Genomic DNA, 23,846 nt, shown 5'->3' on the forward strand with positions numbered 1-23,846 from the left:
CACCAGCAATGGTAAGTTCATCACTAAAAGTGTCCTGAAGTTGGTTTGTGATGTGCATCTTGCTGCATGCAGGTGCATCCTGTGGAAGGTAAGTTGCCATTTTTTTCTCTGAGTACATTGAGTGTATATTCATCTGTAACCTGTTCTGGTTCTGTCAACCATGCACATAGTTCCTGGAACGCTGTGTCATTCAGACTGTTCTAGTTTCAAATATTTCTTTCACTCACAGAACAACTGCACTTAATGTTTCTTTCAGCGAGAAATATTTACATGCAGGATTGGTAGCACTTTGTTTTTACTGCTCATATATCCCCAACAAACATCCCAAGGTGTTCAGGTAGAGACGATCAATGGTCGCTCCCAAGGTGTTCAGGTAGAGATGATCAATGGTCGCTCCCAAGGTGTTCCGGTAGAGACGATCTATGGTCGCTCCCAAGGTGTTCCGGTAGAGACGATCAATGGTCACTCCCAAGGTGTTCTGGTAGAGACGATCTATGGTCGCTCCCAAGGTGTTCCGGTAGAGACGATCTATGGTCGCTCCCAAGGTGTTCCGGTAGAGACGATCTATGGTCGCTCCCAAGGTGCTCCAGTAGAGACGATCAATGGTCGCTCCCAAAGTGTTCAGGTAGAGACGATCTATGGTCACTCCCAAGGTGTTCCGGTAGAGACAATCTATGGTCGCTCCCAAGGTGCTCCAGTAGAGACGATCTATGATGGTTCTCGTCCTCGTGAGATGATCTATGGTCGCTCCGAGAGTGTCGTGGTAGAGACGACCTATTGTCGCTCCCTCCCTCGTGAGACGATCTATGGTCGCTCCGAGGGCGTGCAGAGTAGAGGGACGTCCCCACGGCAGGAGACTGAAGCCCAGGCTTCCTGTCCCAGAGTGACCCAGACAGGCCTCCCAGCCTCCCCTGGTCTCTGTTCTCTACGCCTGGCTCTAGAGCAGACGCACCTGACGGACCCCAGTGGAAGTCGCTGCCGCAGTCCTCCCCTGTCAGCGCCCCTAGACCCTGGAGACCGCAGCCCACAGTCTCTCTCGGTTCTCCCCAGGACACCCGGCCGTGATCTCTCCACGCCCCCACGACGCCGGGACCTGTCACAGAGGTTCCTGGAGCTATTTGGCCCCAGTCCTGAGGGCCATACGCTGGAGCCAAGTCCGGAAGCCACGGGGAGTCCAGGACACGAGAGGACGCCCTTGCGAGCCGTCCCGTGCCCTCTCGGCACGCCCCGCATTGACGGTGCCCCTAGCCCAGCAGGATCACCAATGACATGTTCCTGCCTATCCCCCTGATGAATACGTGTGATATTGTAACATGAGTGATTTAGATTAAGTGTGATTCTCCCCTAGTGTAAGTATTGTGCCGTGATTTCATATAGTGAATATCGGGGTAAATCAGATCACAGTGAGAAGTTAAAGGACGAGAATGTGGACCAAGATCTGATTGACTATACGTGCGAGTGACATCCCTGTTATATAATTAATAAGCCTATGCCTATAAAGACATATCCCCATTACTGTGAAGGAATATTGTGAAAGGAAGTATTAATAGTATTCTATATTTCCCCCACGCTGTGGAACGAGATCTGTTTGACTATACGTGTGAGTGACATCTCTGTCATATAATTAATAAGCCTGTGCCTATAAAGACATAGCCCCATTACTGTGAAGGAATATTGTGAAAGGAAGTATTAATAGTATTCTCTCCTTCCCCCACGCTACCCATAAAATCTTGTTTACCACTCGCTCTCACTCCCAAATCTCAAGTGTAAATCAAGGATAAGATTCATTTACCAAAGTATTTTGGCTAGTGGAAACCATATAAATTTCACGGCTAATATCTGCCGCCTTCCAGTATTACCATAACTTTCTCCTAGCCGTCCCAAGTCACTCCCCGCACCTCCCCTATCTCCTAGTGAGTCTCAACTCCTCCCCCCCCCCCGCGCCCCCGCGAGCGCGCATATATTTACTGCACTCCTGATACACTAGGATTGTTGTGTTGTCATTAGTATCAGAGAAGCAAGTATCCTGCGAGATACACATATCCTAGATAAGGTTTTATATTGTTATATATTGTGCTGTAATATCTGCTGATTTGTCTGTAATGCTGTGTTTTTAAGGCGACTTCTCGTCGTAAAAACACGAGCTACTGAAACGTGGTTCTCTTTCTAGACCGGATGTAAAGCACTAACAAAGGAACAGGACATAAAAACAGGCAGTATACCGTATCACATCTATTACTTAGGTCCTACTCATAACAGTGTACAGACAATGATATTTAGCATATAGAGAAACAGAGATACAGGATTACACTTGGCTTCACTGAATGATCATATATATTATCACTATTACACAGGGAGATCGCGGGTATTCTTTAATGTCACTTGGAGGGTAATTATGCAAATGGGGTTGTTCACTTTAATTGATTGTATGGAATTATTATGTCACTTCAGGATAATATAAAACTGGGGTTGTTCACTTTAAGAATACTGAGATTGGGAGTCTGTTTCGAGGATATTACCATAATAGAGGTAGGGTGCGGATAGCGACACTCGACACTGTCACCTGGTCACGGAGACACGTACACTTATCTTCCAACTTGCCCGCGCACCTACCTCTAGACTCACAGAAAACCCCCTGGTTCTTTGATGCGGGGAGGGACTGAATTATTTGACAAAATACACTTCTTACCCCGATGGCACTAGTTTCTAGTGGGTCACTGTTGAATATACTTTCCGTGTAAGCACTGTCACCGTACTCTGGATCACTGTCACTGTCACTGTCTTTCCCCTTGTTTCCTGGGTTTACTAGTTCACTGTTTCACTTACTGTCAGGGAGGCTCACCTGTCTGGGGCCTCGACCTGAGGGGCGGCTCCTGTACTAGGGCCGCGCCGGTGGGGTGCAGGGAGGCCCTGTGGTCTGGGGGCCTCGACCTGATCGGTGGCCCTCGGGACTAGGGCCGAACAACAGGAGCAGTCGGGCCTGTTTCCTCTGCCTCCGGGGAGTGAGGGAGCCTGGATCGCCTTCGTTGTAGACTGCGGCGGCGGGCCTGGGCGTCCTGGGACTGCGGGTGCTCAGGGGGAGAGGCGCCGTCAGGGCTGGACTGCGGCAGCGTCTCCTGCGGGGCTCCGGCAGGGTCAAGGAACTCCCGGGTGTGGGCGGTAGGTCCGATATCGGGCCTTGCCACCACTCTAGTGCTTCCTCCGGGCCTATAAGCCCGGATGGCGACGAAGGGCTCCCCGAAGGGAAAGAGACTAAAGGAAGACTCACGCTACTCGTGGTCCCTTGAGTGTGTCTGTAGGCCTGAGCCGGGGCTCTCCTTCCCCTATTGTGCACCTTGGCTGTAGCCGTGAACTTGCCCGGCGTACGGGGGACACCTATAGGGTGATCGATGTCGCCCTTTCACCGTGGCAAGGTACCGCCGGCGTGGTGTTCCTCCCATAGTAGGAGACAAGCCGGAGTGAGGGGCGCAGAGGCCACACTCTCTCCAATACGGACAGATCCTACCTGCAGGGAATTCTCTACCCTGGTACGTGCCCCGGCCGGAGCCGAGTGTCTGCCCGTACGGAAGACGACTAATGGGCGAGCTGGTTCGCCCGTCCGTTGCGGCAAGGTACCGACCCCGGGACGCCGCTTCCGTAATTGGGTAGCGCTACACGTACGGTAGCAGGGTCTCTCTACCCTGGACCGTATTCTGGCCGTAGCCAAAGAGCAACTGGAAAGGGATGCACGAGGGCAACTCTCTCTCCTTAGTGTGTTAAGGCCGGAGCCTGGGGTCACCTTCCCCTTTGCACACTCTGTTAGGCTGTAGCCTATGTCTGTCAATCTCTCTTTATTTAGGCCGTAGCCTTGGGCCTCCTGCCCTTGGGCCTCCTGCCCTAGAGGGTGTAACAAGACCGTCAATACGGTGTTACCTGGGACTGAATTAATTTCAGTCCCACCCCTGGTCTGACAATCACTACCCCACCCGCACAGTAGTTCGGTTTCCCTGATCACCTGGGGTTGGGGCACTTGCGGGGAATAGGGGCTCAGGGCCATGATGCCCTGATGACCCTCTTGCCCGGAACTACTAACCTCACCAGTGTGTCCTCCTGGGGTGGTGGTGGGGTGGCGGCTCGGTGGTGGTGTGGGGGATGGTGAGGTGGGAGGTCCTGTGGCGGGCACGGCAGGCATTTTATTGTCCTATGTCTGACTGTGGTAATATACGTGTAAAGGTTGTTGCCTAGAGTTTTTGTGTCCTGCCTCTCTTTATTGCACTAGCTCCGGTCTCGAAAGAGGACCCCGCTCCACGTTAGGTGAAATAGGAACGAGAAGTCGAGCCTAATTTCACCTAGCATTACACTGGTGGCCAGCGGTGGTTCTAGACCCGGGCGTAGAAGAGAGGTAATCAGGAAATATTTGGAAAAATGGCAACTAAACCGCACGTTCAGTTACCCAAGTTTGACCCCGACCAGTATGATATACACACATATCTGGCAATAATTAAACCCTTACTGGATATTGGCTTTGAAAATGACCAACAAAAAATTGCAGTCACAATACCACTATTGGGTGAAGCGGCGGCGAACATAGCGCCGAAAATCGTCCCAGAACTTTACCAAGTTCACTGTCCAAGCCATCACCCCATCATTAGGGAAAGTAGTGACTCTATCCAAATTGGATAGTTTTGCATTCGATGGGGATTTAGATAATACCCTGTTGCAGGCAAGACGCCTGGTTACTGCTGCCTACCCGGAGGCAGATGAGGAAACCCAGGATCAGCATACATTTAATACTCTGCTCCGAGTACTCCCAAGTGTTGTGAAGCAACACTTTACTATCCATGACCCAACAGGGGACATGGATAGAGATATACAGCTGATACGGCGCCTCCTGACCACCTGCCCTTCTCCACAACAAATTAACGTTGTTAAGAAATTCCCCACCCGACCCCTGGCTCCCCCAGCCACACCGCGTCCACCTCTGCCTCACACCAGCCCGACCCCAACACCTAGCCCACCCAGGGCACACCCCTCCCGTCGGCGCCCAACCCCGCGAGAAAACCTGAACCTAATTCTTACCAACCCACGCAAGTTCACAGCCTGCAACTCCCGCTGCCCCCTTCATGACATATGGGACCAGCTGAAAGCTGCTCGCCGCAGAATCACAGCCCCGGGTTCGCGTAAAGTGTCCGCCTTAGAAGGCGAGGCCCCAGGGGACGAGCTGACGCCCGTGGACGAACCCCCTCCAGGAGAACTAGAGCAGGAACAGGAGCACGAGAGCCCTAGCCAGCTGGATTTTTAGGCCCGCCCCCACACCAACCCACGGTGGCGAGGGCCATCACCCCTAAGTGTCGCCCCCCAGTATACCACAAGATGAAAATAAATGGCATGAAGGCCAGGCTACTAGTCGATACGGGAGCAGCCAGGTCCTGCCTTTACAGCCACTATTTCTCCCGCTACAAATCGCGGTTTGGCCCACTCCGCCCTACTACCACTCACCTTGTGGACGAGGGGGAAGGCCCCCTGCCAATCCGTGGGGAAACTCGGGCCCTACGGGTCGACACCCACCAGCCAGTGTCCACCCAACACCCATTCATCATTTTTTATTCCTCCTGCCGGAGTTATGACGGGTATTTAGGGCTAGACTTACTTCAAAATCTTGGAGCCACGATCGACTATCGCCACCAACAATTCCAGTTCCGCCCCCCACCCTGTTCCACCCCAGCCGTTTGCACATGCACGCTGCGGCCCCGGCTGTAGGATTCACCCTCTTCCTCCCCCCAGCGCCCCCCTTCTTCACCTCCCTCTCTCCCCCCTCCCGTGCCTTTCCACCCCACTCCTGTCCCCTCTTTCCCTGCCACCATCTCCGCCGCCGTTACCATCCCCTCCCACCATGAGGCATGGGTGCCCCTGAACAGGCCCTCAGGTCCATCCGTTTTGTTCTCCCCCCTCCTCCCCTCCGGCCCCCTTTCTGCCTGCCTTGTGTCCCCCACCTTCCTCCCTCCCCACCACGCCGCCATCCGCATCACCAATCTCGCCCCATCCCCTCTCACCCTCCCCAAAGGGCTTATCATCGGAGAGATGGAGGAAGCCGAGCCCTGTGCCCCATCCTCCTCCCACCACCCCGCCCCTCTACCCCCCATCCCTGACCATCTCTCCAACCAGCAGTCAGACACTTTACGCCGCCTCCTCCTGGATTTCCAGGATTTGTTTGCGACAGGACCAGCAGATATAGGGCATACCACGTACCTGTCGCACGAAATCCATACGACAGGCCCACCTATACGACAACCTTCCCGATGCAAGAACCCCCGACAGAGAGAACAGGAGGACCGCCAGGTGCGCGAAATGGAAGAGGCAGGTGTTATCTCCCCCACCACCAGCCCATGGTCCTCCCCCGTCGTTCTAGTAAAAAAAGAAAGACGGCACGATGCGGTTTTGCATCGACTACCGCCGTGTGAACGACGTCACAATTAAAGATGCCACCCCCCTCCCCTGCATTGACGATTCCCTAGACTCCCTCTACGGGGCGTCTTGGTTTTCTACCCTCGACCTCCAGTCTGGATACTGGCAGGTCCCCGTCCACCCGGACCACCGAGGCAAGACGGCCTTTTCCACCAGTAATTGCAAACATTACAAATTTAATGTCCTGCCATTCGGCCTCTGCAATGCCCCTGCCACATTCTCCAGACTAATGGAATCTGTCTTGAGCGGCCTCACTTGGGAAATATGTTTAGCCTATCTTGACAATGTCATTGTTTTCAGCCAGACCTGGGCCAACCACTTGCAGTGCCTCCGTCGAGTTTTCACCAGAATTCGCCAGGCAGGCCTCAAGCTACATCCTTCTAAATGTGTCCTGGCCACTAAAACTGTCTCGTTCCTAGGACATACTATTTCCCAAGCAGGAATTTCCCCAGATCCCGACAAGCTTCATGCCATAGCGGCCATACCACCTCCGCAGGTTGTCCACGGCGTCCATGCCTTCCTGGGACTCACGTCCTACTACCGTCGCTTCGTGAAGGGATTCACGCAGATCGCTAAGCCGCTTCACGACTTGACACGAAAAGGGGAACCTTTCCTCTGGACCGAGGATCAGCGAGCCGCTTTTCAACAGCTAAAAGACAAGCTTGTCTCGGACCCCATCGTGGCCTTCCCCGACTATGCCCTTGCTTTTCACCTCTACACGGATGTATCCCTTACCGCGATAGGCGCCGTCCTAGCCCAGGTACAGGCCGGCCGGGAGCACATCATCGCCTGTGCCAGCCGCACGTTGAACCCAGCCGAAAAAAATTATGCCGCCACCAAGCGAGAATGCCTTGGCATAATCTGGGCCCTCCAATATTTTAGGGCTTATCTTTCCGGGACCCAAGTCACGATAATCACCGACCACCAATCACTCCAGTGGCTGCGCCAATCAGACTCCCATAACGCCCAACTCGTCTGGTGGCGTGACACCCTAGAGGAGTTTCAGTACGAGATTTCATACAGACCCGGAGAGCTCCACACCAATGCAGATGCCCTCTCCCGCCTTCCCATCCAACCGGACCCCGACCTACTACAGCTCTGGCACCACAGGGAACGGCCCCCCTGGATCCCTGCTCACCTATTCCCCAAGCTGTGCCGACAGGGCGACCACCTTCTAACCCCATCCGGGCACATCCTCTTGACCCCTGATGTGGCACATGACACCCTACGTCACCTACACGCTCACAACGGCATCCATTTGGGCACCAAAAAATTACTACAGGTATTCAATGATATTTACTGGGCCCCGTACCCCTCCACCCTCGCCAAGGAAATTATCCAGACTTGCCGCGCCTGCGCGCTTGGGAAAGATATCACCCAGACCGCCAGGCCATCTGGCCATATCACCGCCCACAAGTCCTGCAACTCCTGGCGATCGACGTAGTAGGCCCTCTTCCCCCTAAATCTGGATATAAATACGTGATCACTTTTGTAGACACGTACTCCAAATTCGTAGTAGCCTCCCCAGCTAAGGAACATCATGCCGTCGCTGTCGCCGATGCCCTACTCTGACACGTGTTCCCTTACTTTGGCATTCCCCAAGCCATCCATTCCGATAATGCCCCCGAGTTCTCCGGAAAAGTCTGAGAAGAACTGGCCAGAATTTTCGGGTCCAAGATCTCCCACTCCTCACCATACTGGCCACAAGGGAACGCGGTATGTGAACATAGCCATCATACCCTTATCAATCAGCTACTCACCAGAATCGAGGCTACAAATGACAACGATTGGGGGCACATGTAAAAATTGTCCAGTGGGGCATGAATTCGTGCCCCCAAGAAGACGGGGTTTCCCCCCACGAAAGAATCTTTGACGAAACCCCCCTCCTACTACCCCTACGCCATCACCTGTAACTGCCCGCTTCCGCTCCCACCACAGACCCGCAACACCTGCTAAAAGGGTGGATATACCACCTACAAAAGAGTTTAGACCTTGGACCCGACACAGCCACCAACCCTTTCAACCCGGGCGACACAGTCGTCGTCGCCCAACTTCCCACCCCCCACAAGCTCGCCCCCCGTTTCACGGGGCCCCACACCATCACCAAAGTCCCCAACCCATACCAAGTGGTTGTAGACTACCACGGCACTCCCCGTACCCTCCGCAACCGGCACGTGCGGCCTTTCCGCACGTCCACCTCCCCCACTCCAGCCCCACACCCCCAGCCCCCTTTGGCCCCCGCACCACCCTCCACAGTCACATATGAGTGCTATGTTTCCTCCTCACCCTCCCACTCCGCCCCCCCTACCACCTCCACCTCCCCAACCACCACCACCCCCATCACCTCACCTGACGCCTCCCCCGCCACCCCTCCCTCACCCTCACCCCTTCCTTCCATGGCCTCCCCCTCAATGCCCACTCCCACATCTTCTGCCCAGGCCACCACACCCTCACCACAACCCACTACCACCCCCCTCCCCTACCCACCATCCGTACACCCACTCCGCCCACACCGCGCCCCACTGCGCCCACAACACGCCAAACAACCTGCCCATCCCAGCCACCCACTCCCACATCTGCCCACACCACCACACCCTCACCACAACCCCCTACCACCCCCTCCCCCCACCCACCATCCGTACACCCACTCCACCAACACCGCGCCCGCAACACGCAAAACAACCCGCCCATCCCAGATGCCCACTTCTCCCCCCACCCCGACCCTCAAGACCACCACCACCCGCTCAGGCCGCCTCTCATGCCCGCCCACCCGATACTCACACACCCCTACACCACCCACCTCTCCACGACTTCACACCATCAAGCTACATCAGGCCCAAATCCCCTCTACCTGTACTCCCCAGAGACTCAATGCCGCATTACCACGACACAAAACCCGGTCCTTACCCGCAGTATCCAGCATTCAGCCCCCAACCACACTGACAGCCACACCAAGCAAGATGAGAGTGAAGCGGGCCGTATGGGCACCTACCCTTGGCAGGAACCACCGACTCTGCGGGCCACACCACCTGCTAAACCTCCTCCAGTCTACCACCGCCACCTCCACTCTCTTTCTCACCTACGACCCAGCACAAGAGGAGAACTCCTACACTGTCGCCTGGCAAACTATGCTGCAACACCTCCAGCCCATCTACACCACCTCCAACACACAAGTGTTCCACCTCCAGCCACAGGGACATGACTTTTTACAGGGGGAGAGTGGTAAAATGCGTGGCTTGAACAGTGCCCCCGAAGAATACCATAGTATCCCCGACGACAGGGCAAACCAAGAACGGCGTAGTATGCCCACAAATAAGCCGACACCCACACACGGACCCCACGGGGTAGCCGCCACCAGCCACCACCACTCCGGGCAACAGCGACACATGTCAGCCCGGGCCGTGCGCCCCTGTGACATGCAGCCACCACGCCGCCACCACCGTAGGAGAAGGACACTACCTTCGCGTAGTGGAATTGCTAAGCTAGCTAGGGGTGGAGTTAGAAATCAAACTCCAGACAGCGCTCCTCTGGTAGAGACGATCTATGGTCGCTCCCAAAGTGTTTCGGTAGAGATGGTCTATGGTCGCTCCCAAGGTGCTCCAGTAGAGACGATCAATGGTCGCTCCCAAGGTGTTCAGGTAGAGACAATCTATGGTCGCTCCCAAGGTGCTCCAGTAGAGACGATCAATGGTCGCTCCCAAAGTGTTCAGGAAGAGACGATCTATGGTCGCTCCCAAGGTGTTCCAGTAGAGACGATCTATGGTCGCTCCCAAGGTGCTCTGGTAGAGACGATCTATGGTCGTTCCCGTCCTCGTGAGACGATCTATGGTCGTTCCCGTCCTCGTGAGACGATCTATGGTCGCTCCGAGAGTGTCGTGGTAGAGACAACCTATTGTTGCTCCCTCCCTCATGAGACGATCTATGGTCGCTCCGAGGGCGTGCAGAGTAGAGGGACGTCCCCCACGGCAGGAGACTGAAGCCCAGGCTTCCTGTCCCAGAATGACCCAGACAGGCCTCCCAGCCTCCCCTGGTCTCTGTTCTCTACGCCTGGCTCTAGAGCAGACGCACCTGACGGACCCCAGTGGAAGTCGCTGCCGCAGTCCTCCCCTGTCAGCGCCCCTAGACCCTGGAGACCGCAGCCCACAGTCTCTCTCGGTTCTCCCCAGGACACCCGGCCGTGATCTCTCCACGCCCCCACGACGCCGGGACCTGTCACAGAGGTTCCTGGAGCTATTCGGCCCCAGTCCCGAGGGCCATACGTCGGAGCCAAGTCCGGAAGCCACGGGGAGTCCAGGACACGAGAGGACGCCCTTGCGAGCCGTCCCGTGCCCTCTCGGCACGCCCCGCATTGACGGTGCCCCTAGCCCAGCAGGATCACCAATGACATGTTCCTGCCTATCCCCCTGATGAATACGTGTGATATTGTAACATGAGTGATTTAGATTAAGTGTGATTCTCCCCTAGTGTAAGTATTGTGCCGTGATTTCATATAGTGACTATCGGGGTAAATCAGATCACAGTGAGAAGTTAAAGGACGAGAATGTGGACCAAGATCTGATTGACTATACGTGCGAGTGACATCCCTGTCATATAATTAATAAGTCTATGCCTATAAAGACATATCCCCATTACCGTGAAGGAATATTGTGAAAGGAAGTATTAATAGTATTCTATATTTCCCCCACGCTGTGGAACGAGATCTGTTTGACTATACGTGTGAGTGACATCTCTGTCATATAATTAATAAGCCTGTGCCTATAAAGACATAGCCCCATTACTGTGAAGGAATATTGTGAAAGGAAGTATTAATAGTATTCTCTCCTTCCCCCACGCTACCCATAAAATCTTGTTTACCACTCGCTCTCACTCCCAAAACTCAAGTGTAAATCAAGGATAAGATTCATTTACCAAAGTATTTTGGCTAGTGGAAACCATATAAATTTCACGGCTAATATCTGCCGCCTTCCAGTATTACCATAACTTTCTCCTAGCCGTCCCAAGCCACTCCCCGCACCTCCCCTATCTCCTCCTAGTGAGTCTCAACTCCCCCCCCTCCGCGCCCCCGCGCGCGCGCCTATATTCACTGCACTCCTGATACACTAGGATTGTTGTGTTGTCATTAGTATCAGAGAAGCAAGTATCCTGCGAGATACACATATCCTAGATAAGGTTTTATATTGCTATATATTGTGCTGTAATATCTGCTGATTTGTCCTGTGTCTGACTGTGGTAATATACGTGTAGCCTAAAGGTTGTTGCCTAGAGTTTTTGTGTCCTGCCTGTCTTTATTGCACTAGCTCCGGTCTCGAAAGAGGACCTCGCTCCACGTTAGGTGAAATAGGAATGAGAAGTCGAGCCTAATTTCACCTAGCATTACAATGCAAATGAGGATAAGACGTTCTCAAGAAAAGGCGTTTGACAAAATAGTTTGTGCGAAAATGATCATTTAAGCAGTTTAAGAAGCTAAAAATATCACACAGCTACCCCATATGAACAAATATAGTTTCTGGGCAGCCATATTGGATTTTTGACCAAAAAAAAAAAAAAACTATCCCAGTGGTTGATTTTGGTTAACTTTTTGGTGCAAAACAACTTCCAAGTGAAAAGTTCAGTGCAAAGAAAAAAAAAAAGTTATTGTACTAAATTTTCGGTCCTTGTCAATTCCTACTGGACTACAGAGACAGTATTCATCAGGCCACTGGCATCCGGGTGGGATGCACGCTCTGTTTCGGAGCCTGACGTCTGCTACCGCTGCAGAGGTGGGGGCATCTGGAATGGAAGTGTAGTGCAGCATACAAGTGTCATGTTTGTACTGAGAGGCACCAAGGTAACACCTTTCTGGAAAAAATTAAGACTGGCGAACACGTCAAACCCAAATGCTGCAGCTGTAGAGGGGAACACAATGCCCACCCGTCCTTGTGTCCCCAAAACCACGGACGACCCCGGCACCAGGACACACTGCAGCTCTAGCCTAAGTAGCACAACCACCACCGCCGCCACCGACCAATGTTTGGGAGGCCCGTCTACAGGCCTCGAATTCCCCACAGCTGGGGAAACAACCACTGCTGTACCTGTGCATAGTCAGCCACCAGTACAGTACGTCCGGCTGCATCCTCGGCCAGTCAGCCTCCAGATGGCGATTCCAGTCAGCATGAAACCAGTCTACGGAATTCCATTAAGGATCTTCACTTGGCGGTGCAGGACCTTTCCAGGAGAATCCAGAGTTATGACACGTTTGCAGCAACAGGAGGACTACTTTGTCGAGCCTAACATAGAGAAGATATTACAGTTACTCGAGACACGTCTGATGCCTCCACTCCTCCAGGTCATGGCGGAGGAGAGGAGCCTGCAGGTGGACACACGAACATGAAGGCTCTTGCAAAGGGAAAAAGCAGGACGGTTTTCCGTGTTCGGGTTGAAAAGGCTGTTCAAGGGAGGCTCAGTGACGTGCACCCAGAACTGGCAGGAATGAAAAAGGTGCTGTGGCAATGTAGGGCGAAGATGGAGCAGTTAACGGAGAAATTGTCGTCCAATGCTTAGCTCCACTTATACTTTTCTGACCTGGAATATAGATGGCTTACGGGCTCGCTTTACTGACCTACACTCTTACGTTCCAGTACATAAACTTGGTTTGGTCGCCCTACAGGAGATAGGAGGTCATGCACCCCACCTAAAAAGTTATAGTGTTCTACAACTTATTACGCTGACTGAACAAATCTCATGGTTAATCAATGAAAATCATCGACCTTTCACTCCACGTGAATACCATGAAATAAATCAGTGACCTTTCACTCCACGTGAATACCATGAAATTATACTGAAGTTCTTGAAAGCACTACTCTTATTAAATGTATAGTTACACATACAGATCGTTACTATTCTTCAATTTAGTTTACAATTTTCGGCAACATTCTTTACGTTATTTAATACTATACACATTTTGTTCGTATATTTGCATCATAACCTCATAGCCAACGTCTTCCACAACCTAACCATGGTCGCTAACAAACATATTACTCAAGGCAATGTAAAGGAAAACACTATAGTGGGTACCCATGAAGGGTATGTATAAATTGAATAACTAAAAGGTGCAGTTGAGAGAGAGGGGGGGGGAGGGAGTGGTGAGGTGTTGGTGGGTGTCTCGCCAATCACTCATCGACCCCATAAGACCGACTGATAAGGCGATGGGCTACGTTGTCATCATCCTAGGCTGTGGTAGGTGTTGCCATGCTGTGCTTCTATGCTGCTCTGGTACTACTTCTCTCCTTCCTATGAAAGATATCTTATAAAGTCCTTTACATTTTACAGCATATACAACACTATTTACTAAAGGGCGTGTCGCTATACCCAAGAATTTATAACCAGTGACTGTATAATAACATTTGCAGAAAATGTGTACATGCAAGACCACCACTTTTGTTGTACAGTAAATCATGTTCTCTGTATGTATACCGTTACAACAATATTTCAGTCCACTTTAGGACTGTCCCTTTAATGTGCATGCGCGACTCTTTTAGCGATGTTAAATGCTTAAATTTAAAGCCTAATGACACCTGGAGGGGAAGGGGTAATACTAGCTAACGACATATGTGGGAAGGTTTAGCGTCTTTTAGGGATGAGTCTAGCTACATTTGAGAATTTCGGTTGGCAACGCTGAGCAGAGGAGACGGTAGCAAAGCGGAAGATACTGTGTTAGGGTCAGACTGGTCAGTGACTCAGTGTGATAGCTCGGTGGTAGTCGGTTGGACCTTCTCTCTCTCCTTTCTCCTTTCTGACGTGGACTTTTTGTAAGTTTTGGGCATATTTTGTTATTATAATGAGTTCTTGTAGTAATACCTGCAAATATGGTAAACTAATAGGAACTGTCGTTCTCAGTATGTTGAGTGGTGGTTGGTCGGGCTTTCTCTCCATCCATTTTCTTTCTGACATGGACTTACGTAAGTTTTGTGTATGTTTTTATACCATAATATGCTCTTGTAGGGGAAGATATACATGTAAATCTAGTAAGGAAAAAGGAACCCAGCAGTCTTAAAACTCTTGATACATTGTTGGTGGTTGCTTGGCCACTACGCCGTTTTTTTTTTTTTTTTTCTCTCTCAGACTTTATTGGTGCCTATTTTGACGTTAAGGCACCCTCATGTATGGTGACTGACTGAAATATTTATTGTTGTGAAGGTATACAGAGTACTTATACAACAGGAGAAGGTGGTCGGTATTGCCACACACCGTCTTCTGCAGATACATTTATATTCACAGTCAGTGGTTAATAAATTCGTGAGCGTAGCCACACGTCCTTTAGCCAATGTTAGCTATAGTGTACGTTATAAAATGTACAGGAATTTGTAAGACATACTGCATACAGAAGAGAGAAGTAGTACCAGAGCAGCATAGACGTACGGCATGGCAGCTCTCCACAGCCGAGGATGATGAAATCGCACCGCCTTATCAGTGGGTCGTATGGGGTCGGTGAGGGATGGTCACAACCATAGAGGTAGGAGTAGGTAGAGGCGACATAAGGGATTAACCACGGGTAGGTCAGAGTGAGGCCGACAGACCTGACTGGACCAACATGGCGGCGACCCCTTTGACAGCTGTCTGACTTGGTTCCGCTGACCAGGCGCGAGTGTTTTCTTAGTTGCAAACAGAAAAAATGAGGAAGAAAGTAGGTTATGAATGGAAGGAGAAAAGAAAGTAGTTAATGAATGAAAAAAAAGGAAGCATTTAAGAACATATGGTAAAATGAAAAATGGAAGACAGATGATTTAAAATAATATACATCAGCACATTATGAAAAAAGTTTATATCTATTATTCTATATAATATTCAGCTTGACTTTACTAACTCCAGTCATATACATAATGTACACTTACAAATTATAATTCACTCTAAAGATACTCACCGGTGAAATGTAATGGATGGGTCAGATTTCTTATCTCCTCTTTCTGTACACCCAAATGCGGCACAGGTGGTGGGCATTTTTGGAGTCTTAGGTTATTTGATGGTGAGTTACAACTTAGGACAGAACGTCTCACACCCACAGCTGAACTACAACTAAAACCAGAGGTAGAATGAAGTCTACTTTGTTTCTGGCATTCTCCCTGAAGAATACCAGGTGGACACACAGCTGGAGGTATTAAAGGCTTAATAATCTCATGGCCACACCCACGGAGGTAGGATTAGGACTGTTACCTCTATGGGCACAGCCATAGAGGTAGGAGTGCACAGCAATCTTCTCCGTCAAGTAGGTGTTGCCGTGACCTCTTGACTTGACCAATATGGCCGTTTGACAGTTCTCTGGCTTCACCGGAGCCTTCTCACGCCGACTCTACCCTAATCCTACCTCTATGGTCACAACACTCCACACCACCTCTCTCTCTCTCTCTCTCTCTCTCTCTCTCTCTCTCTCTCTCTCTCTCTCTCTCTCTCTCTCTCTCTTTACTACTTTTAGTTATTAGTTTATACATGTCCTTCATTGGTACACACTAGCGTTTTCTCGTACATTGGCTTGTGTTGTTAGCGTCTATGGCTACGTAGTGCAAGACGTACACTGTGAGGTTAGATTATCATGTAACTAACAAGCGAAAAAATGAATAGTACCGAGTAACGTAATGAATGTTGACGATAAATGAAAGATTGAAGAATAACAAGTATTTGTATGTGTAACTATACATGTTATGAATGTAGTGCTTTCTAGAACTTATGTACAAATTCAGGATATTCACAGAGAATGGGAAGTAACAGATTTCCATTGATTAACCATGAGATTTACCCAGTCAGCCTCGAAAGTTGTAAGAAATACATGTAAATACGGAAAATAAGAACGTTTGGATGCTGTGTAGATTATAGGCCTATCATTTTCTCTGACATTCACTCCGAATGACACTGTTAATGAACATTTGTGTGTGGCCACCCTGTACTGGATTGATTAATGCTAAAAAAAAAAAAAAAGACTTATAGAGCCACAGTGATGATGCCACGTTGCCATGACAATGGTCTGCTGGTTCTAAAACATCGGACATGGTGGCATTAACAATGTCATTCAGTATTTCATTCGTAGAGGAAAAAATTGGACAATGTTTACAAAATCATAACATCATATTCTTAAACAAATAATAACGTGTATATAAATTCCACAGTTCTAAGGCAACATTCTTCTGTGACACTTCTTCCGCAGATTTAAAATTAATAAGATACTGTTGGGTCTCTAATTAATGTGCTTGCACTGGCGGTTTGCTAACGTTTTGACGATGAAGAACTATACGTTTTTACGAGAAAAATTGATGAAGGGAGGTGAAATCCACTCAAAATATCATCATGCATTAACCATTTCTTATTCGTACTATAATTATGTGTTAAGGTTAACCTCCATCCTTACTCATCACACTACCCAAGTACTTAAACGTACTCACATTTTCCAATTCCTCACCATCCAACCTCGCTGTACATTCACTGACTTCACCTCTGTTAAAGACCATCACTTTACTCTTCCATACCTTCACCTTTAGATTCCGTTTCTTACACACTCTCCCAAACTCATCCACCAAGCCTTGCAGCTCCCCTTCGTCTTCACTCAACAACACAGTATCATCTGCAACCAACAGGAAATTCCCTGTACTGTTGGTTGCAGATGATACTGTGTTGTTAAGTGAAGAGGAAGGGGAGCTGCAAGGCTTGGTGGATGAGTTTGGGAGAGTGTGTAAGAAACGGAATCTAAAGGTGAATGTAGAGAAGAGTAGAGTGATGGTCTTTGACAGAGGTGAAGTCAGTGAATGTACAGCGAGGTTGGATGGTGAGGAATTGGAAAATGTGAGTACGTTTTAAGTACTTGGGTAGTGTGATGAGTAAGGATTGAGGTTTGGAGGGTGAAGTGCTTGAAAGAGTACAGCAGGGAAGAAAAGTTGCTGGTTCTTTGAAAGCAGTGATAGCAAACAGGGAAGTGAAAAAGTTACTACATGACAGTATTGTGATACCAACTCTAACATATGGAAGTGAAGCTTGGACGTTGTGGGAAGGACACAAGTCAAGAGTGAGAGCAGTGGAAATGAGTTATTTAAGGGAAGCCTGTGGAGTCACATGGAGAGACAGGCTGACTAATGAAGATATAAAGGAGCGTTGTGGTGTGGATGTGGATGTGATAGGAAGCGTTATGAGGAACACACAGAGGTGGTTTGGCCATGTGGAGAGGATGGAGGGTGAAAGACTGACGAAGAGAGTGTACAGTATGTGAGTGAGATGGAGGGGGGAAGAGGGAGGGGGAGGCCGAGGATGAGATGGAGGGACGGGGTGGAGAGGTATATGAGAGAGAGGGGTGTGAGTTGGGAGGAGGGCAGTAAAATGGCAGGGGACAGGCCGACATGGAGGCGATTTGTTTGTGGCCACCCCAAACGGAATTGAGGCGTCTGGCAATAGATAGATAGATAGTTAACATGAAAGAACATCTACATATCTACGGTGACCGGATTTTTGTCAGGGTTGGCCACATTAATAACATCTTTCCTACGGTCCGTCTATTTTATGAAGAGCGTTTGGGCGTTGTCCCTCTAGGGGAGTCCCCATCCCACAGTGTTGCCATACTTTGTACTGGGCAACTTAATCGGATTAGAAACAAGGCGCTAATGACAGCCCTCCCTCCCAGCACACCATTCTCTCTCTCTCTCTCTCTCTCTCTCTCTCTCTGCATATAGAAATTGCATTTTTTATAGATTTTCTATAAAAAGTCTATACACTTATGAATTTTTAGAATTTGAGGAAAAGCCTCGAGACTGACCGTCTGTCTGTCTTGTTGCACTCTTATTCATTCCCTTCTCCATGACCTTTCCCCCTACTCTCTGTTTCTGTCTGTCTGTCTGTCTCTCTCTCTCTCTCTCTCTCTAACATTTTTTTTTTATAATGACTGATTTTCTCCTTAAAGTGTGATGTTTACTTGTGGTTCTTTTTCTCTACTGTGGAGCACACGAGAGCAAGTAGCAGGAGTAAGAGCATCCGTCTCAGGTGGCAGCCAGAGTGGAAATGACCTGGATTAACAAGGTCACTCTAACCTTACAAGCATGGCAATGTTGGAAAGCAACGTTGCCAAGTGTTGTGGTATTTATAAAAAGTAATTGTTATTAAAAGAGGCATTTATAACACTATATAGCCATATTAAAGAATTAAATATATATTTTCATCATTCATTCATTGCCAGACGCCATGTATCCCAAACGGGGTGGCCAAGGGCTTAGAGTTAATTGTTTTACAGGGAGGGGCACTAATCCTCCACCAACCCCACTTGACACGTAGGGATGCCAACAGCATCTGGTGTTCTCCGGCGGTCACCCATCCAAGTACTAACCAGACCCATATATACTGTAAATAAACTTCATTTAGAAGTAGTAAATAGGTGACATGAGACAGATAGGTGAACACGTTTGGCAGCGAGGCAGCCGAGGAAATTCCCAAGAGGGACGACGCCCAAACGCTCTTCATATAATAGACGGACCATAGTAATCTTTTAGTATTTCTTTCTCAGTAGAAATAAAGTTTATTTATGCAGCTTTCTGAATTTTTGTCGTTTAATACAGTTGGGATATTTTAATTTTTTTCTTTCACTAGGGGTAGGATTTACCCCTATTTCGAATTATTTACATTAATTTCCACCGCAAGTGATCCAAGACCCCTATTTGGGGTTGAAGTCAAATACGAAATAAAATCCTCAAAATTGACTGAAATACGCGTTTTTCTTTTTTCATTCATTCACTGGGGGTAGGATTTACCCATATTTCAAATGATTTTTAGGCCAATTTCTGCCGAAAAACGTACTTTATTTTCTTTTTTAACTTAACCTAACCTGACCTAACGTAATCAAACTTAACCCCTAACCTAAGTCACCTTTGCAAAGGAAATGTCATAGAGAAGACCCCCCCTCCCTAATCTGAGGAGTTTGTCATAGAAAGGCTGGAATACCGTACCCGTCGGGCATGACAATAATACCTGTTATGCTAGGTGTTTTTAGATAGACTACTCGTCCTAAGAACACTAGCTACTGAGCCAGGATTCACTCTCGAGACCGGAACTTGAATACCCGGTATAGTACATTACAAGAGGAACAGGGCATATAAACTCTGGTCAGCCAACCTTCCATGTATATTATCTTAGACTCTTACAACACTGAGCACAGTGTGAATACAGTGTGGGCACAATACACTATACAGGCTCAAAAGTCACTGTCTGGACAGGAGGACTCTGACAGGGCTACTGAAGTCTTGGACTGCCCACAGGTGTCAGCCAGGTGTGGGAGGGGTTCCGTCAGGCATGCCTTCCCTCAGGGGGCACGGGACTACTCTCAGGGGCTGCATCGTCTGGAGTGGGCTGCTGGGTGGCGTGGAGAGGGGCCCTTCCCTAGTGGGGCCTCGGTGGGAATTCATTCCTCAGGGCTGGGACTGAATAGGGAGAGTACGCACGCTTGCCTGCGCCCACTCTGAGAAGTAGGTCGCCATCCAATAGTGCTGGGGAGGTCACACCCTGGGATCCTGGGGGCTCCCCTGGGAGTCCAAGGGCCGCGGTCTCTTTCGTGTTGCGTTGCCATCAGGGGCTGCCTGCAGTGTCCCTTCCTTCGGGAGTCCGACAGCAGGAGGTCTCGTCCAGGCGCCGGCTGTACTTAACAGATCCCTGGGATCACTCTGGGGCCTCGCCAGACCTACTCCAGGTGTAGCTCCTCCCGGGTGCTTCCTCTGTGGGGAGAGAGGGAGGGGTGTCCCGCTCGGCCTCTGGAGCGGTGTGCCAAGTAAGGGACGTCCTCTGTGAGTAAAGACACAGGAGGTGAGGGGCAGGCAGTGACTGTGCCCTCCCCGGCGCGGCTGGTGGCAGTCGCTGAGGTCCCTAGGGTGGCGGGTACAGAGCGGCTGGTGGCCCTCTCTTGCCTGCTGGCGCAGCTAGTGGCCATCACCGGGACCCAGTTAGCTGGAGTGCAGCTGGTGGCTGTCGCTTATCTTCTGGTGCGGCTAGTGACCATCACCAAGGTCTTGTCCCCTGTGAGGACTGCAGGCAAGGTGGTGTTAGTGGCCATCACCTGCCCACCAGTGCGGCTAACGGCCGTCACAGAGGTCCCGTCTCCTGTAAGGACTGCAGGTGAGGTGCAGCTAGTGGCCATCACATGCCTGCTGGTGCAGCTAGTGACTGTCACCGAAGTCTACTCCCGGGAGTGACTGCAGACAAAGGGCGGGCGGCGGCCGTCCCTTCCTCAGTGCGGTTAGTGGCTGTCACCAGGCTCTGCAGAGGGGGGGCTGCAGCTGTAGATAGGTCTGTGGCCATCTCTTGATTAGTGCAGGTAGTGGCCATCACTTGGGTGCTGTCTGGGACTATAGTGTAAGCCCCACCCCGAACCTGGCAAGGGCTGGTCTGGCTGGAGAGTAGTGCACCAGCTCTGTGTATCTCGTTGGGTCCATTGAGGGGAAGAGGAGTGCAAGGTAGAAGGGGACGTAGGCCCGTCCTGCCTGGGCCTTACGCGCCTTATGTGCTTTTCCGTGGTCTCCTCCTGAGGTCGGTGTTGTGACATCCCTCACGTGGTGTTTCATCGGGGTGGGCATTTCAATACCCAGCATTCTGCTGGTTATTTTTTCCTTAAACTTGAAAACTTAAGTCAGTGAAAACTTTGCATCACCTGATGCCAAGTACGGTACTTTTGTTCTTGCATCACCCAGAGAGCACAGTAGAACCCAACTCGTATTTGAAACTACAGAGTTCACCAATTACTAGGACAGTTTAGCAGACACTGTGGTACTGACGAATTATCCTTTCAGTTCCCCCTTTTTTTTTTTTTTTTTATAGTAGTGTACAGTATTTTTATTGATTGACACTACAGTATATACTGTATACACTATTCTCATTACATATTTAAGGTTCATTTACTATTATTTCAGATTTATAGGTTCAACTGGATTTTGTTAGCAGGCTGAGCTATAGCTATTAAATGAGGTTAGGTCACCATTTGGGTGGGATTAGGTTAGCTCCAGCAGTAGCCAATATTAGTCAGGTCAACATTTGGTGTGATTAGATTAGGTCCAGTAGCAGTCTGTTGGTCCGATCCAAATATGACTGTTGGACCAGGTTTAGGAGCAGTCTCTAATAATGAGGGCAAAATTTGGTTTGGTTTGGTCAGGTCCAGTGGTAGTCATAGATATTGGGGTCAAGGGTTCATTTGGTTAGGGTAGATTTAGTGGTTATCTGCTGTATACTGTATGAATGAATATAGTAGCCAAGACTATTAATATTACTTGAGGAGGTACTACACTTTCTTGCAGGCAGTTCTATCAGGAGTTGTGCATAGCATCTGAGACATGCTAGTGCTGTAGAGTATATATTTCACTGCCTTAACCCTAGATAGGTAATGTGGGGTCTGACAGACCCCAGAGGTTTTCTTTTGCATGTGGTGTTTATTTTTTTTTTATTCAAAAAACTTGTTCTTCCCAGTACCCTCCTGACTCTTGATGACCTTCATGGGAACAGTAGGGTCATTTCTGTATCTGGCTCTAATTTGGCCCTATAGGGCCATCGGGGTTTCTCAGATCCCAGATTACCTAACACACAACTTGTTCAGGTCTGAGAGACCCCAGATTACCATTTATATAATATTGTTACCACATCCTCATATGGATATTTTTTACATCCATTGCTCCATTTTTAGTCTGTATATAATGCAAACATCTGTTAACATGACAATCCATGAAAAAACTTTTACCTGCACTAGTATCTAACTGCAGTCACTGCAGATGGGAATGGAGTGCTCCTGCTGCCTCCACTGTCAGTGCCCGGTGAATGCAATTAGATACTAGTGCAGGTAAAAGATTTTTTTTTGTTTTCATGGATTGTTATGTTAACAGATGTTTGCAGTATATACAGACTAAAAATGGAGCCCTGGAAGTAAAAAAAAATATGCATATGAGGAAGTGGTAATTGAAGGTAGCCAAAAATAGGTAGAAATTTGTACGTGATTTTGTACTTTCTCTGTTTCTGGTGAAATATTCATTTGCTCTGTTTCTCCAGTTCTCAAAAGGAGTTCCCACCATTGGTGATGTGTGAACCACCCACCATTGAAGAAGAAAACTTTCAGTTTTCATAGGGCAATTAAAAAAAAAAAAAAAGTAAATAAAAGGAAGTTTTTATTTGTTTTAAAAAAGCATAGTGAAAATGGACTTTTTTTTTTTTTTTTTTTTCTAAGAAATTTGATCTAGTTTCATGTAGAAATAGGGATTTCCAAATAAATGCAGTGTAAGTATTTTTTTTTTATTTTTTTAATGTTGGGGATCTGTCAGACCCCACATTACCTAAATATGTTAAGTCAGAAACATTACCTATCTTGGGTTAAGCTCTTCAAGCATGCATTTTCCCTTTTAACCCCTTAACCGTGGGGTGTCACTTTTGTGATGCTCGGGAACAAGTGATCATACCGTGGGGTGTCACTTTTGTGATTCTGTGTTATTTTGAATTTGCCCGGGCTTTCAAGTGGTGGCTTGTAACATATATCAGTACTACCAGTGTCCAGCTATACTCAGTTCTGCTAATGTCATCTGTACTCCCATCCACTGTTGACAATTTAGCCATTTTTCCCCTGTCCTTGACTCCCCTCCTTACCTCCCCTCCGTTACCCTCTCCTCCCGCCTGCCCAGCTGTGCTGCACTACACAAATTCTGGATGGATTTTTCCACTCATTTTATCCATTGAAATGTGCCCTATGCCCTATTCTTATACATAATAATATATGAAAGATAGAGAAAAGGTAATTGATACTGCCGTACATCTGGAATGGGCTAATTATCACCTGGCAACACCCCACGTGCACTCGTTTGCTAATTTTCCCTGTTTATTTACCCTTGAAATATGCCGTATGACCTGTTCTCATGATAAAAATATATATAAGAAAGGAAGGGAGAAGCCTAAGTGATATTTACATTCACCTGCAGCTATCTAATTTATTATGTATTGTCTAGATTTCCTAATCATTTCATAGCGTATAAATTAGCAGCTGTCACCACGCTGTCATTGTCAACCTTTTACCACCCCTAGGCCACAGTATTCAGTTTACTGTCATCTTTCAAGGTGAAACCACGTCGGATTCGCTCTTGTCCAATTCCGCTGCTTGTTAGCCCCATGCAAAGGGCCCCTGTGACCTCTACCCCTACTAAACCTTGTGTGGATAGGGGTAAAGGGCTAAGTGACTCTGCTGTGGAACGTGAACTGGCTAATATCAATGATAATGATGGACAGTGACTACGATCTTTCTGGTAACTCTAAAACAGTGCAAGTGGAAATATAAATAATGTGTAAATAGCAATTGAAAGCAATGGATGTAAATATGATTGAACAGTGGAATATAGTTTTATAAGTTACTGCAAGTGACAGTGCATAACATAGTGTAAATAAAACCG

This window comes from Coenobita brevimanus, chromosome 48, assembly GCF_032717465.1.
Source record: "Coenobita brevimanus isolate Jiangsu-jjx chromosome 48, ASM3271746v2, whole genome shotgun sequence".
Taxonomy (NCBI): Eukaryota; Metazoa; Arthropoda; class Malacostraca; order Decapoda; family Coenobitidae; genus Coenobita; species Coenobita brevimanus.